General features: G+C 46.5%; 4 non-coding genes and 20 pseudogenes across 4 annotated transcripts; all 24 read left to right on the forward strand.

Annotated features, from left to right (window-relative positions):
• The first annotated feature begins 468 nt into the window (after positions 1-468).
• LOC148257202 (5S ribosomal RNA) lies at positions 469-587 on the forward strand. The gene has a single exon (XR_015819588.1). It is a non-coding gene; the product is annotated as a 5S ribosomal RNA (ribosomal RNA).
• A 203-nt stretch (positions 588-790) lies between these two features.
• On the forward strand, positions 791-909 carry LOC148257203 (5S ribosomal RNA; annotated as a pseudogene).
• A 236-nt stretch (positions 910-1,145) lies between these two features.
• Positions 1,146-1,263, forward strand: LOC148257204 (5S ribosomal RNA; annotated as a pseudogene).
• Positions 1,264-1,468: 205 nt separating this feature from the next.
• LOC148257205 (5S ribosomal RNA) lies at positions 1,469-1,587 on the forward strand (annotated as a pseudogene).
• A 236-nt stretch (positions 1,588-1,823) lies between these two features.
• LOC148257206 (5S ribosomal RNA) lies at positions 1,824-1,941 on the forward strand (annotated as a pseudogene).
• Positions 1,942-2,145: 204 nt separating this feature from the next.
• On the forward strand, positions 2,146-2,264 carry LOC148257207 (5S ribosomal RNA; annotated as a pseudogene).
• A 209-nt stretch (positions 2,265-2,473) lies between these two features.
• LOC148257208 (5S ribosomal RNA) lies at positions 2,474-2,592 on the forward strand (annotated as a pseudogene).
• A 562-nt stretch (positions 2,593-3,154) lies between these two features.
• LOC148257209 (5S ribosomal RNA) lies at positions 3,155-3,273 on the forward strand. The gene has a single exon (XR_015821175.1). It is a non-coding gene; the product is annotated as a 5S ribosomal RNA (ribosomal RNA).
• A 563-nt stretch (positions 3,274-3,836) lies between these two features.
• Positions 3,837-3,955, forward strand: LOC148257210 (5S ribosomal RNA; annotated as a pseudogene).
• Positions 3,956-4,158: 203 nt separating this feature from the next.
• Positions 4,159-4,277, forward strand: LOC148257211 (5S ribosomal RNA; annotated as a pseudogene).
• A 189-nt stretch (positions 4,278-4,466) lies between these two features.
• On the forward strand, positions 4,467-4,585 carry LOC148257212 (5S ribosomal RNA; annotated as a pseudogene).
• Positions 4,586-5,147: 562 nt separating this feature from the next.
• On the forward strand, positions 5,148-5,266 carry LOC148257213 (5S ribosomal RNA; annotated as a pseudogene).
• Positions 5,267-5,825: 559 nt separating this feature from the next.
• LOC148257214 (5S ribosomal RNA) lies at positions 5,826-5,944 on the forward strand (annotated as a pseudogene).
• Positions 5,945-6,148: 204 nt separating this feature from the next.
• Positions 6,149-6,267, forward strand: LOC148257215 (5S ribosomal RNA). Its single transcript, XR_015820701.1, has one exon. It is a non-coding gene; the product is annotated as a 5S ribosomal RNA (ribosomal RNA).
• Positions 6,268-6,827: 560 nt separating this feature from the next.
• Positions 6,828-6,946, forward strand: LOC148257216 (5S ribosomal RNA; annotated as a pseudogene).
• A 913-nt stretch (positions 6,947-7,859) lies between these two features.
• Positions 7,860-7,978, forward strand: LOC148257217 (5S ribosomal RNA; annotated as a pseudogene).
• Positions 7,979-8,183: 205 nt separating this feature from the next.
• On the forward strand, positions 8,184-8,302 carry LOC148257218 (5S ribosomal RNA). The gene has a single exon (XR_015819626.1). It is a non-coding gene; the product is annotated as a 5S ribosomal RNA (ribosomal RNA).
• A 558-nt stretch (positions 8,303-8,860) lies between these two features.
• Positions 8,861-8,979, forward strand: LOC148257219 (5S ribosomal RNA; annotated as a pseudogene).
• Positions 8,980-9,538: 559 nt separating this feature from the next.
• LOC148257220 (5S ribosomal RNA) lies at positions 9,539-9,657 on the forward strand (annotated as a pseudogene).
• A 209-nt stretch (positions 9,658-9,866) lies between these two features.
• On the forward strand, positions 9,867-9,985 carry LOC148257221 (5S ribosomal RNA; annotated as a pseudogene).
• Positions 9,986-10,545: 560 nt separating this feature from the next.
• Positions 10,546-10,664, forward strand: LOC148257222 (5S ribosomal RNA; annotated as a pseudogene).
• Positions 10,665-10,868: 204 nt separating this feature from the next.
• LOC148257223 (5S ribosomal RNA) lies at positions 10,869-10,987 on the forward strand (annotated as a pseudogene).
• Positions 10,988-12,153: 1,166 nt separating this feature from the next.
• Positions 12,154-12,272, forward strand: LOC148257224 (5S ribosomal RNA; annotated as a pseudogene).
• A 209-nt stretch (positions 12,273-12,481) lies between these two features.
• Positions 12,482-12,600, forward strand: LOC148257225 (5S ribosomal RNA; annotated as a pseudogene).
• Positions 12,601-12,930: the final 330 nt, after the last annotated feature.

Consider the following 12,930-nt stretch of genomic DNA (forward strand, 5'->3'; position numbering starts at 1 on the left):
TTTTAATCGATATTAGAACGAGAAGGAGAGGTGCAGTGTGAACGCACAAGGAAACAATTGATGGGAGGGGGAGGGAAGGAGAAAGAGTGTATGTATTTTCAGCACGAAATGAAACAAGTGCGATCATACCAGCACTAATGCTGCGGATTCTATCAGAACTCCGTAGGTAAGGGTACTTGAGCGAGAGTAGCACTCGGATGGGTGACCTCCTGCGAAGTCCTTATATTTTACCCATTTTCTTAGGAAGTCCTCGTGTTGCACCCATTTTTTTGCAGATGATTCTTTCGACGATACGCGGGACTTGAATTATGGTCCTCAGGTTTATTCGCAAATGTGAGTCACGGCACCGTAGTATTTTACTTTATATTAGAACGAGCACGGGAGGTGCAGTGGCACGCACAAGGAAACAAACGACGGGAGGGGGAAGAAAGGAGAAGGAGTTTATCTATTTGCAGCACGAAATTAACCAGGTGCGATCATACCAGCACTAATGCACTAGATCCCATCAGAACTCTGCAGTTAAGTGTGCTTGGGCGAGAGTAGTACTCGGATGGGTGACCTCCTGGGAAGTCCTCGTGTCGCACCAATTTTTTTTTAGACGGGTCGTTCGACGTTACGCGCGACTGGTACTATGGTCCACTGGTTTATACGCAAATGTGAGTCAAGAATCAGGGGCATTTTAATCGATATTAGAACGAGAAGGAGAGGTGCAGTGTGAACGCACAAGGAAACAAATGATGAGAGGGGGGAGGGAAGAAGGAGTGTATGTATTTTCAGCACAAAATGAAACAGGTGCGATCATACCAGCACTAATGCAACGGATTCTATCAGAACTCCGCAGCTAAGGGTGCTTGGGCGAGAAAAGTACTCGGATGGGTGACCTCCTACGAAGTCCTTATATTTCACCCATTTTCTTGGGAGGTCCTCGTGTTGCACCCATCTTTTTGCAGATGATTCTTTCGACGTTACGCGCGACTTGATTTATGGTCCGCTGGTTTATTCGCAAATGTGAGTCACGGCGCCGTGGCATTTTACTTGATATGTGAACGAGAACGGGAGGTGCAGTGCGCAAGCACAAGGAAACAAATGACGGGAGAAGGAAGAAAAGAGAAGGAGTGTATGTATTTGAAGCGCAAAATTAAACAAGTGGCATCATACCAGCACTAATGTACTAGATCCCATCAGAACTCTGCAGTTAAGTGTGCTTGGGCGAGTGTAGTACTCGGATGGGTGACCTCTTGGGAAGTCCTAGTATCGCAACAATTTTTTTTTAGATGGGTCGTTCGACGTTACGCGCGACTGGAAATATGGTCCGCTGGTTTATACGTAAATGTGAGTCAAGAATCAGGGGCATTTTAATCGATATTAGAACGAGAAGAAGAGGTGCAGTGTGAACGCACAAGGAAACAATCGATGGGAGGGGGAGGGAAGGAGAGGGAGTGTATGTATTTTCAGCACAAAATGAAACAGGTGCGATCATACCAGCACTAATGCAACGGATTCTATCAGAACTCCGCAGCTAAGGGTGCTTGGGCGAGAAAAGTACTCGGATGGGTGACCTCCTACGAAGTCCTTATATTTCACCCATTTTCTTGGGAGGTCCTCGTGTTGCACCCATCTTTTTGCAGATGATTCTTTCGACGTTATGCGCGACTTGATTTATGGTCCGCTGGTTTATTCGCAAATGTGAGTCACGGACCCGTGGCATTTTACTTGATATGTGAACGAGAACGGGAGGTGCAGTGCGCAAGCACAAGGAAACAAATGACAGGAGAAGGAAGAAAAGAGAAGGAGTGTATGTATTTGAAGCGCAAAATTAAACAAGTGGCATCATACCAGCACTAATGCACTAGATCCCATCAGAACTCTACAGTTAAGTGTGCTTGGGCGAGTGTAGTACTCGGATGGGTGACCTCTTGGGAAGTCCTAGTATCGCAACAATTTTTTTTCAGATGGGTCGTTCGACGTTACGCGCGACTGGAACTATGGTCCGCTGGTTTATACGTAAATGTGAGTCAATAATCAGGGGCATTTTAATCGATATTAGAACGAGAAGGAGAGGTGCAGTGCGAACGCACAAGGAAACAAATGATGGGAGGGAGGGAGGGAAGAAGGAGTGTATGTATTTTCAGCACGAAATTAAACAGGTGCGGTCACACCAGCACAAATGCACCGGATCCCATCAGAACTCCGCAGTTAAGTGTGCTTTGGCGAAAGTAGTACAATGATGGTTTACCTCCTGGGAAGTTCTCGTGTTGCACCCATTTTCTTTTTTTCAGATGTGCCATTCGACCTTACGCGCGACTTTAATTATGGTCCGCAGATTTATTCGCAAATGTGAGTCACGGCGCCGTGGCATTTTACTTGATATTTGAGCGAGAACGAGAGGTGTAGTGCGCACGCACAAGGAAACAAATGACGGGAGGGAGAATAAAGGAGAAGGAGTTTATGTATTTGCAGCGCGAAATTAAACAGGTTCGATCATACCAGCACTAATGCACCGGATTCCATCAGAACTCCGCAGTTAAGTGTGCTTGGGCGAGAGTAGTACTCGAATGGGTTACCTCTTGGGAAGTCCTCGTGTCGCACTAATTTTTTTTTCCGACGGGTCGCTCGACGTTACGCGCGACTAGAACAAGGGTCCACTGGTTTATACGCAAATGTGAGTCAAGATGCAGGGGCATTTTAATCGATATTAGAACGAGAAAGAGAGATGCAGAGTGCACGCACAAGGAAACAAATGACGGGAGGGGGGATGGAGGTAGAAAAAGTATACGTATTCGCAGCGCAGAATGAAACATGAGCAATCATACCAGCACCAATGCAACGGATTCTATCAGAACTTCTCAAGTTAAAGGTGCTTGGGCGAGAGTAGCACTAGGATGGGTGACTTCCTGCGAAGTCCTTATATTTCACCCATTTTCTTAGGAAGTCCTCGTGTTGCACCCATTTTTTTGCAGATGATTCTTTCGACGATACGCGCGAGTTGAATTATGGTCCTCAGGTTTATTCGCAAATGTGAGTCATGACACCGTAGCATTTTACTTGATATTAGAACGAGCAGAGGAGGTGCAGTGCGCACGCACAAGGAAACAAATGACGGGAGGGGGAAGAAAGGAGAAGGAGTTTATGTATTTGCAGCGTGGAATTAAACTGGTGCGATCATACCAGCACTAATGCACCGGATCCCGTCAGAACTCCACAGTTAAGTGTGCTTGGGCGAGAGTAGTACTCGGATGGGTGACCTCTTGGGAAGTCCTCGTGTCGCACTAATTTTTTTTTTCAGACGGGTCGTTCGACGTTACGCGCGACTGGAACTAGGGTCCACTGGTTTATACGCAAATGTGAGTCAAGAAGCAGGGGCATTTTAATCGATATTAGAACGAGAAGGAGAGATGCAGAGTGCACGCACAAGGAAACAAATGATGGGAGGGGGAATGAGGGAGAAAAAGTGTATGTATTTGCAGCGCAGAATGAAACATGAGCAATCATACCAGCACCAATGCAACGGATTCTATCAGAACTCCGCAAGTTAAGGGTGCTTTGGGCGAGAGTAGCACTAGAATGGGTGACCTCATGCGAAGTCCTTATATTTCACCCATTTTCTTAGGAAGTCCTCGTGTTCCACCCATTTTTTTGCAGATGATTCTTTCGACGATACGCGCGAATTGAATTATGGTCCTCAGGTTTATTCGCAAATGTGAGTCACGACACCGTAACATTTTACTTTATATTAGAAGGAGCACGGGAGGTGCAGTGCGCACGCACAAGGAAACAAATGACAGGAGGGGGAAGAAAGGAGAAGGAGTTTATGTATTTGCAGCGCGAAATTAACCGGGTGCGATCACACCAGCACTAATGCATTAGATCCCATCAGAACTCTGCAGTTAAGTGTGTTTGGGCGAGAGTAGTACTCGGATGGGTGACCTCCTGGGAAGTCCTCGTGTCGCACCAATTTTTTTTCAGACGGGTCGTTCGACGTTACGCGCGACTGGTACTATGGTCCACTAGTTTATACGCAAATGTGAGTCAAGAATCAGGGGCATTTTAATCGATATTAGAACGAGAAGGAGAGGTGCAGTGTGAACGCACAAGGAAACAAATGATGGGAGGGGGGAGGGAAGAAGGAGTGTATGTATTTTCAGCACGAAATTAAAGAGGTGCGGTCACACCAGCACAAATGCACCGGATCCCATCAGAACTCCGCAGTTAACTGTGCTTTGGCGAAAGTAGTACAATGATGGGTTACTTCCTGGGATGTTCTCGTGTAGCACCCTTTTTCTTTTTTTCAAATGTGCCGCTCGACGTTACGCGTGACTTTAATTATGGTCCGCAGATTTATTCGCAAATGTGAGTCACGGCGCCGTGGAATTTTAATTGATATTTGAATAAGAACGAGAGGCGCAGTGCTGACGCACAAGGAAACAAATGACGGGAGTTTATGTATTTGCAGCGCAATATTAAACAGGTGCGATCATACCAGCACTAATGCACCGGATCCCATCAGAACTCCGCACTTAAGTGTGCTTGGGCGATAGTAGTACTCAGATGGGTGACCTCCTGGGAAGTCCTCGTGTCGCACTAATTTTTTTTTCAGACGGGTCGTTCGACGTTACGCGCGACTGGAACTTGGGTCCACTGGTTTATACGCAAATGTGAGTCAAGAAGCAGGGGCATTTTAATCGATATTAGAACGAGAAGGAGATATGCAGAGTGCACGCACAAGGAAACAAATGACGGGAGGGGGGATGGAGGGAGAAAAAGTGTATGTATTTGCAGCGCAGAATGAAACATGAGCAATCATACCAGCACCAATGCAACGGATTCTATCAGAACTCCGCAAGTTAAGGGTGCTTGGGCGAGAGTAGCACTAGGATGGGTGACCTCTTGCGAAGTCCTTATATTTCACCAATTTTCTTAGGAAGTCCTCGTGTTGCACCCATTTTTTTTCAGGTGATTCTTTCAACGATACGCGTGACTTGAATTATGGTCCTCAGGTTTATTCGCAAATGTGAGTCACGGCACCGTAGCATTTTACTTTATATTAAAACGAGCACGGAAGGTGCAGTGCGCACGCACAAGGAAACAAATGACTGGAGGGGGAAGAAAGGAGAAGGTGTTTATGTATTTGCAGCGCAGAATTAAACGGGTGCGATCATACCAGCACTAATGCACCGGATCCCGTCAGAACTCCGCAGTTAAATGTGCTTGGGCGACAGTAGTACTCAGATGGGTTACCTCCTGGGAAGTCCTCGTGTCGCACCAATTTTTTTTCAGACGGGTCGTCCGACGTTACGCGCGACTGGAACTAGGGTACGCTGGTTTATCCGCAAATGTGAGTCAAGAAGTAGGGGCATTTTAATCGATATTAGAACGAGAAGGAGAGGTGCAGTGTGAACGCACAAGGAAACAATTGATGGGAGGGGGAGGGAAGGAGAAGGAGTGTATGTATTTTCAGCACGAAATGAAACAGGTGCGATCATACCAGCACTAATGCAACGGATTCTATCAGAACTCCGTAGGTAAGGGTGCTTGGGCGAGAGTAGTACTAGCATGGGTTACGTCCTGCGAAGTCCTTATATTTCACCCATTTTCTTAGGAAGTCGTCGTGTTGCACCCATTTTTTTGCAGATGATTCTTACGACGATACGCGCGACTTGAATTATGGTCCTCAGGTTTATTCGCAAATGTGCGTCACGGCACCGTAGCATTTTACTTGACATTAGAACGAGCACGGGAGGTGCAGTGCGCACGCACAAGGAAACAAATGACGGGAGGGGGAAGAAAGGGGAATGAGTTTATGTATTTGCAGCGCGAAATTAAACAGGTGCAATCATACCAGCACTAATGCACCGGATCCCATCAGAACTCCGCAGTGAAGTGTGCTTGGGCGAGATTAGTACTCGGATGGGTGACCTCCTGGGAAGTCCTCGTGTCGCACTAATTTTTTTCAGACGGGTCGTTCGACGGTACGCGCGTCTGGAACTAGGGTCCGCTGGTTTATACGCAAATGTGAGTCAAGAAGTAGGGGCATTTTAATCGATATTAGAACGAGAATGATAGGTGAAGTGTGAACGCATAAGGAAACAAATGACGGGAGGGGGAAGAAAGGAGAAGGAGTGTATGTATTTGCAGCGCGAAATTAAACAGGTGCGATCATACCAGCACTAAAGCTCCGGATCCCATCAGAACTCCGCAGTTAAGTGTGCCTGGGCAAGAGTAGTACTCGGATGGGTGACCACTTGGGAAGCCCTCGTGTTGCACATATTTTTTTTCGGATGGGTTGTTCGACGTTACGCGCGAATGGAATTGTAAACCGCTGGTTCATTTGCAAAGGTGAGTCACAGTGCCGGGGCATATTACTTGATATTAGAACGAGAAGGAGAGATGCAGAGTGTATGCAAAAGGAAACAAATGAAGGTAGGGGGCATGGAGGGAGAAAAAGTGTATGTATTTGCAGCGCAGAATGAAACATGAGCAATCATACCAGCACCAATGCAACGGGTTCTATCAGAACTCCGCAAGTTAAGGGTGTTTGGGCGAGAGTAGCACTAGGATGGGTGACCTCCCCCGAAGTCCTTATATTTCACCCATTTTCTTAGGAAGTTCTCGTGTTGCACCCATTTTTTTGCAGATGATTCTTTCGACGATACGCGCGACTTGAATTATGGTCCTCAGGTTTATTCGCAAATATGAGTCACGGCACCGTAGCATTTTACTTGATATTAGAACGAGCACGGGAAGTGCAGTGCAACGCACAAGGAAACAAATGACGGGAGGGGGAAGAAAGGAGAAGGAATTTATGTATTTGCATCTCGAAATTAAACGGGTGCTATCATACCAGCACTAATGCACCGGATCCCATCAAAACTCCGCAGTTAACTGTGCTTGGGCGAGAGTAGTACTCGGATGGGTGACCTCCTGGGAAGTCTTCGTATCACAACAATTTTTTTTCAGATAGGTCGTTCGACGTTACGCGCGACTGGAAATAGGGTCCGCTGGTTTATACACAAATGTGAGTCAAGAAGCAGGGGCATTTTAATCGATATTAGAACGAGAATGAGAGGTGCAGTGTGAACGCACAAGGAAACAATCGATGGGAGGGGGAGGGAAGGAGAAGGAGTGTATGTATTTTCAGCACGAAATGAAATAGGTGCGATCATACCAGCACTAATGCAACGGATTCTATCAGAACTCCGTAGGTAAGGTTGCTTGGGCGAGAGTAGTACTAGCATGGTTTACCTCCTGCGAAGTCCTTATATTTCACCCATTTTCTTGTGAAGTCCTCGTGTTGCACCAATTTTTTTGCAGATGATTCTTTCGACGTTACGCGCGACTTGAATTATGGTCCTCAGATTTATTCGCAAATGTGAGTAACGGCGCAGTGGCATTTTACTTTATATGTGAACGAGAACGGGAGGTGCAGTTCGCACGCACAAGGAAACAAATGACGGGAGGGGGAAGAAAGGGGAATGAATTTATGTATTTGCAGCGCAAAATTAAACAGGTGCGATCATACCAGCACTATTGCACCGGATCCCTTCAGAACTCTGCAGTTAAGTGTGCTTGGGCGAGAGTAGCACTAGGATGGGTGACTTCCTGTGAAGTCCTTATATTTTACCCATTTTCTTAGGAAGTCCTCGTGTTGCACCCATTTTTTTGCAGATGATTCTTTCGACGATACGCGCGACTTGAATTATGGTCCTCAGGTTTATTCGCAAATGTGAGTCATGGCAACGTAGAATTTTACTTGATATTAGAACGGGTACGGGAGGTGCAGTGCGCACGCACAAGGAAACAAGTGACGGGAGGGGGAAGAAAAGAGAAGGAGTTTATGTATTTGCAGCGTGGAATCAAACGGGTGCGATCATACCAGCACTAATTCACCGGATCCCATTAGAACTCCGCAGTTAATTGTGCTTGGGAGAGAGTAGTACTCGGATGGGTGACCTCCTGGGAAGCTCTCGTGTCGCACCAATTTTTTTTCAGACGGGTCGTTCGACATCACGCGCGACTGGAACTAGGGTCCGTTGGTTTATTCGCAAATGTGAGTCAATAAACAGGGGCATTTTAATCGATATTAAAACGAGAAGGAGAGGTGCAGTGTGAACGCATAAGGAAACAATTGATGGGAGGGGGAGGGAAGGAGAAGGAGTGTATGTATTTTCAGCACAAAATGAAATAGGTGCGATCATACCAGCACTAATGCACCGGATCCCATCAGAACTCCGCAGTTAAGTGTGCTTGGGCGAGAGTTGTACTCGAATGGGTGACCTCCTGGGAAGTCCTCGTGTCGCACCAATTTTTTTTCAGATGGGTCGTTCGACGTTACGCGGGACTGGAACTAGGGTCCGCTGGTTTATACGCAAATGTGAGTCAAGAAACAGGGGCATTTTAATCGGTATTAGAACGAGAAGGAGAGGTGCAGTGTGAACGCACAAGGAAACAATTGATGGGAGGGGGAGGGAAGGAGAAGGAGTGTATGTATTTTCAGCACGAAATGAAACAGGTGCGATCATACAAGCACTAATGCAACGGATTCTATCAGAACTACGTAGGTAAGGGTGCTTGGGCGAGAGTAGTACTAGCTTGGGTTACCTCCTGAAGTCCTTATATTTCACCCATTTTCTTGTGAAGTCCTCGTGTTGCACCCATTTTTTTGCAGATGATTCTTTCGATGTTACGCGCAACTTGAATTATGGTCCTCAGGTTTATTCACAAATGTGAGTCACGGCACTGTAGAATTTTACTTGATATTAGAAAGAGAATGGGAGGTGCAGTGCGCACGCACAAGGAAACAAATGACGGGGGAGGGGAAGAAAGGGGAATGAGTTTATGTATTTGCAGCGCAAAATTAAACAGGTGCGATCATACCAGCACTAATGCACTGAATCCCATCAGAACTCCGCAGTTAAGTGTTCTTTGGCGAGAGTAGTACTCAGATTGGTGACCTCCTGGGAAGTCCTCGTGTCGCACTAATTTTTTTTTAGACGGGTCGTTCGACGTTACGCGCGACTGGAACTAGGGTCCGCTGGTTTATACGCAAATGTGAGTCAAGAAGCAGGGGCATTTTAATCGATATTAGAACGAGAAGGAGAGGTGCAGTATGAACGCACAAGGAAACAATTGATGGGAGGGGGAGGGAAGGAGAAGGAGTGTACGTATTTTCAGCGCGAATTGAAACAGGTGCGATAATACCAGCACTAATGCAACGGATTCTATCAGAACTCCGTAGGTAAGGGTGCTTGGGCGAGAGTAGTACTAGCATGGGTTACCTCCTGCGAAGTCCTTATATTTCACCCATTTTCTTGTGAAGTTCTCGTGTTGCACCCATTTTTTTGCAGATGATTCTTTCGACATTACGCGCGACTTGAATTATGGTCCTCAGGTTTATTCGCAAATGTGAGGCACGGCGCCGTGACATTTTACTTGATATTAGAACGAGAACGGGAGGTGCAGTGCGTACGCACAACGAAACAAATGACGGGAGGAGGAAGAAAGGGGAATGAGTGTATGTATTTGTAGCGCGAAATTAAACAGCTGCGATCATACCAGCATAAATGCACCGGATCCCATCGGAACTCCGCTGTTAAGTGTGCTTTGGCGAAAGTAGTACAATGATGGGTTACCTCGTAGGAAGTTCTCGTGTTGCACCCATTTACTTTTTTTCAGATGTGCCGTTCGATGTTACGCGCGACTTTAATTATGGTCCGCAGATTTATTCACAAATGTGACTCACGGTGTCGTGGCATTTTACTTGATATTTGAACGAGAACGAGAGGTGCAGTGTGCACGCACAAGGAAACAAATGACGGGAGGGGGAAGAAAGGAGAAGGAGTGTATGTATTTGAAGCGCAAAATTAAACAAGTGGCATCATACCAGCACTAATGCACTGGATCCCATCAGAACTCTGCAGTTAAGTGTGCTTGGGCGAGAGTAGTACTCGGATGGGTGACCTCTTGGGAAGTCCTCGTGTCGCACTAATTTTTTTTTCAGACGGGTCGTTCGACGTTACGCGCGACTGGAACTAGGGTCCACTCGTTTATACGCAAATGTGTGTCAAGAAGTAGGGGCATTTTAATCGATATTAGAACGAGAAGGAGAGGTGCAGTGTGAACGCACAAGGAAATAATTGATGGGAGGGGGAGGGAAGGAGAAGGAGTGTATGTATTTTCAGCAAGAAATGAAACAGGTGCGATCATACCAGCACTAATGCAACGGATTCTATCAGAACTCCGTAGGTAAGGGTGCTTGGGCGAGAGTAGTACTAGCATGGGTTACCTCCTGCGAAGTCCTTATATTTCATCCATTTTCTTGTGAAGTCCTCGTGTTGCACCCATTTTTTTACAGATGATTCTTTCGACGTTACGCGCGACTTGAATTATAGTCCTCAGGTTTATTAGCAAATGTGAGTCACGGCGCCGTGGCATTTTACTTGATATTAGAACGAGAACGGGAGGTGCAGTGCGCACGCACAAGGAAACAAATGACGGGAGGGGGAAGAAAGTGGAATGAGTTTATGTAATTGTAGCGCAAAATTAAACGGGTGCGATCATACCAGCACTATTGCACCGGATCCCATCAGAACTCCGCAGTTAAGTGTGCTTGGGCGAGATTAGTACTCGAATGGGTGACCTATTGGGAAGTCCTCGTATCGCAACAATTTTTTTTCAGATGGGTCGTTCGACATTACGCGCGACTGGAACTATGGTCCGCTGGTTTATACGCAAATGTGAGTCAAGAATCAGGGGCATTTTAATCGATATTAGAACGAGAAGGAGTTGTGCAGTGTGAACGCACAAGGAAACAAATGATGGGAGGGGGGGAGGGAAGAAGGAGTGTATGTATTTTCAGCACGAAATTAAACATGTGCGGTCACACCAGCACAAATGCACCAGATCCCATCAGAACTCCGCAGTTATGTGTGCTTTGGCGAAAGTAGTACAATGATGGGTTACCTCCTGGGAAGTTCTCGTGTTGCACCCATTTTCTTTTTTTCAGATGTGCCGTTCGACGTTACGCGCGACTTGAATTATGGTCCGCAGATTTATTCGCAAATGTGAGTCACGGCGCCGTGGCATTTTACTTGATATTTGAACGAGAACGAGAGGTGCAGTGCGCACGCACAAGGAAACAAATGACGGGAGGGGGAAGAAAGGAGAAGGAGTGTATGTATTTGCAGCGCGAAATGAAACAGGTGCGATCATACCAGCACTAATGCAACGGATTCTATCAGAACTCCGTAGGTAAGGGTGTTTGGGCGAGAGTAGTACTAGCATGGGTTACCTCCTGCGAAGTCCTTATATTTCACCCATTTTCTTGTGAAGTCCTCGTCTTGCACCCATTTTTTTGCAGATGATTCTTTCGACGTTACGCGCGACTTGTATTATGGTCCTCAGGTTTATTCGCAAATGTGAGTCATGGTGCTGTAGCATTTTACTTGATATTAGAACGCGAACGGGAGGTGCAGTGCGCACGCACAAGGAAACAAATGACGGGAGGGGGAAGAAAGGGGAATGAGTTTATGTATTTGCAGTGCGAAATTAAACAGTTGCGATCATACCAGCATTAATACACCGTATCCCATCAGAACTCCGTAGTGAAGTGTGCTTCGACGTTACGAGCGACTGGAACTAGGGTCCACTGGTTTATACGCAAATGTGAGTCAAGAAGCAGGGGCATTTTAATCGATATTAGAACGAGAATGAGAGATGCAGAGTGCACGCACAAGGAAATAAATGACGGGAGGGGGGATGGAGGGAGAAAAAGTGTATGTATTTGCAGCACAGAATGAAACATGAGCAATCATACCAGCACCAATGCAACAGATTCTATCAGAACTCCGTAAGTTAAGGGTGCTTGGGCGAGAGTAGCTCTAGGATGGGTGACCTCTTGCGAAGTCCTTATATTTCACCCATTTTCTTAGGAAGTCCTCGTGTTGCACCCATTTTTTTGCAGATGATTCTTTCGACGATACACGCGACTTGAATTATGGTCCTCAGGCTTATTGGCAAATCTGAGTCATGGCACCGTAGTATTTTACTTGATATTAGAACGAGCACGAGAGGTGCAGTGCGCACGCACAAGGAAACAAATGACGGGAGGGGGAAGAAAAGAGAAGGAGTTTATGAATTTGCAGCGCGGAATTAAACGGGTGCGATCATACCAGCATAAATGCAACGGATCCCATCAGAACTCCGCAGTTAGGTGTGCTTTGGCGAAAGTAGTACAATGATGGGTTACCTCTTGGGAAGTTCTCGTGTTGCACCCATTTTCTTTTTTTCAGATGTGCCGTTCGACGTTACGCGCGACTTTAATTATGGTTCGCAGATTTATTCGCAAATGTGAGTCACGGCGCCGTGACATTTTACTTGATATTTGAATGAGAACGAGAGGTGCAGTGCGCACGCACAAGAAAACAAATGACGGGAGGGGGAGGAAAGGAGAAGGAGTTTATGTATTTGCAGCGGGGAATTAAACGGGTGCGATCATACCAGCACTAATGCACCGGATCCCATCAGAACTCTGCAGTTAAGTGCGCTTGGGCGAGAGTAGTACTCGGATGGGTGACCTCCTGGTAAGTCCTCGTGTCGCACCAATTTTTGTTCAGACGGGTCGTTCGACGTTACGCGCGACTGGAACTATGGTCCGTTGGTTTATACGCAAAAGTGAGTCAAGAAGCAGGGGCATTTTAATCGATATTAGAATGAGAGGGAGAGGTGCAGTGTGAACGCACAAGGAAACAATTGATGGGAGGGGGAGGGAAAGAGAAAGAGTGTATGTATTTTAAGCACGAAATGAAACAGGTGCGATCATACCAGCACTAATGCAACGGATTCTATCAGAACTCCGTAGGTAAGGGTGCTTGGGCGAGAGTAGTACTAGCATGGGTTACCTCCTACGAAGTCCTTATATTTCACCAATTTTCT

The sequence above is a fragment of the Carica papaya genome, chromosome 5, assembly GCF_054855325.1.
Source record: "Carica papaya isolate Zhongbai chromosome 5, ASM5485532v1, whole genome shotgun sequence".
Taxonomy (NCBI): domain Eukaryota; kingdom Viridiplantae; phylum Streptophyta; class Magnoliopsida; order Brassicales; family Caricaceae; genus Carica; species Carica papaya.